Source organism: Boleophthalmus pectinirostris, unplaced genomic scaffold, assembly GCF_026225935.1.
Source record: "Boleophthalmus pectinirostris isolate CB_2022bp ecotype Guang Dong unplaced genomic scaffold, ASM2622593v1 HiC_scaffold_22, whole genome shotgun sequence".
Taxonomy (NCBI): Eukaryota; Metazoa; Chordata; class Actinopteri; order Gobiiformes; family Gobiidae; genus Boleophthalmus; species Boleophthalmus pectinirostris.
This window is the reverse complement of record NW_026571190.1, coordinates 23,852,768-23,854,888: the sequence shown is the minus strand read 5'-3', so window position 1 is coordinate 23,854,888 and position 2,121 is coordinate 23,852,768. Positions and strand designations below refer to the sequence as shown.

General features: G+C 38.0%; 1 pseudogene; it reads right to left on the bottom strand.

Annotated features, from left to right (window-relative positions):
- Positions 1-243: 243 nt before the first annotated feature.
- On the bottom strand, positions 244-350 carry LOC129410480 (5S ribosomal RNA; annotated as a pseudogene).
- Between the last annotated feature and the right edge of the window lie 1,771 nt (positions 351-2,121).

Here is a 2,121-nt window from a genome sequence, read left to right as displayed (position 1 = left end):
GCTTTTTTGGACACTCAAAGATGCTTTACAGAGCATTATTCATTCACTCCATACGCAGTGGTGGTAAGCTACTACTGTAGCCACAGCTGCCCTGGGGCAGACTGACAGAAGCGAGGCTGCCAATCTGCTCCTTCAGCTCCTCCGACCACCACCATCACTTACACACACACCACTTTCATACTAGGCAATGAGGGTGAAGTGTTTTGCCTAAGGACACAACAACAGTTTTTACGACTGGTGCCCCACTTGTGGCACCTGATTTTCCCATCCAAGTACTAACCAGGCCCGGCCTTGCTTAGCTTCTGAGATCTGACGGGATCAGGCTTTGACAAGCCGGTATGGCCACATGGCCATGTAAGGGTTCAAGAACATAAAAAATAAGCAATTAATCATCTAAATATAATTTTTCAGTCTGCATAATTTTAGACATAGACATTGAGTTTGAGAATAATCAGCCTACAACATCAGTGAATTTTCTACATAAAACAGCCTGATTTTTATTTTATTTTTTAAAATGTAAATTTTACAATGTGACTGCTGGTCATTGTAATGGAAAAAGAATAAAAACTGATGCATTGTGTTTGACCGAGACAGAAATCCACTGTTATCTCCAGGCACAGTCCAAACCACATGTGCATTTACTTATCAAACCTCTCCAAATACTTTAGAGAAAATAGGCAGCGCTTTAAGTACCTTGACTTTAAAAGACAGCTCCCAAATGAAAATAAATGGTGGACAACAAAATAGCTAGAGTCCCGAGTAAGTACATTCCAAATAATAAAACCGAATCCATTCATCTTTTGCATGGCTCTTCAGGCTGCACGAACTTGTCAAGTTAGCATGAAATCACTTGAGTGTATGACATGCACCTGCTTGTTAAAAGTTGTCTGAGAGTAATGCAGCTACTTTGGATACATTTAATAAAGTAGTTCAAAAGCTCAAAAATGTAAAGAATGAAGTGTAACTAGTTATTTATTGAAGGAAAAGAAATTGAAGCTCAGATATTGCCATGTACTGATGTCAACAAGGCAGTGAAGATAGGTTATTTTACATTTTTTGACATTTGCTCCTCATAAATACACACGGTTTAGAGGAGGAAAGGAAAGTCTGTGAGGGTTAATGGTTGTGCTGCTCCAGTGGAGAATCTATGAATGTAAATGAACCCTCAGTTTGAAAATTGCTATAAGTGAATATGACACGTTAGACAACGTTTTTCCTGGTTGGACATGGGTAACAAACATGACATGATCAGTAGAGGTGATTTCATGACTGTTACCTCGCAGCCATATTGCAAACAAGAACCAAAACATGTCTAATTATGCAATAGTTATGATATATATTATGTTTAAACTGACATGCTAACTGTGGGTAAATGCATGTGCCTCAGTGCCTCCCTGGAAAATCTGCCTTCTCCTATGCAGCACTATGGTCTTGAAATCATTTACAGAAAGATTTTTTAATTGGAACCTACGTATGGTGTCACTCAGTTAATTCAAGGAAATCGGAAAAAGTGTGGTGACTGAGGTTTATGTGTGTTTATCTTGATTCAAATTGTTTTGTAATGATATATTTTTGTGATTTTACTGTTTACTGTTTTGATTGTGTTATAGTAACCAAAATGACTGTCTGTTTCTGGCATTCGTTATAATACTATATAGCCTATATATAATACATATATTTATAATATGTATTTATAATTTTGGCTTATGTGCCCCCCCAAAATGTCATGATAATGTCCAGGGTCCAGGTCCACGGTTCGCCACTGAACCCCAGACTGTTGATGTAAATATCTGTGTTGATAGAATAATGTTTGAAATAAAATGTACCTTGCATCGCATGAATCGTCGCATGTTGAGGGACTATTTTCTCTGCAGCAGCAGAATTTTACTTTGCTGGTAAGATAGGGGCTAGGTGATATCAGTCTGCCGCTGCCGAGCTTTCTATCAGGAAATACAACTCACTGCTGCTGCTTACACATAAATCCTCCAAATACAAGGTTGGTTTTATTTCTAAAATTATTCTATCAACACAGACATTTACATTGACAGTCTGGTGTAATAATAAATTTGCTTCAGGTGCTTTGTGGAGTGGGTAAGTGTTTTTAGCGGCAGGCTAACTATG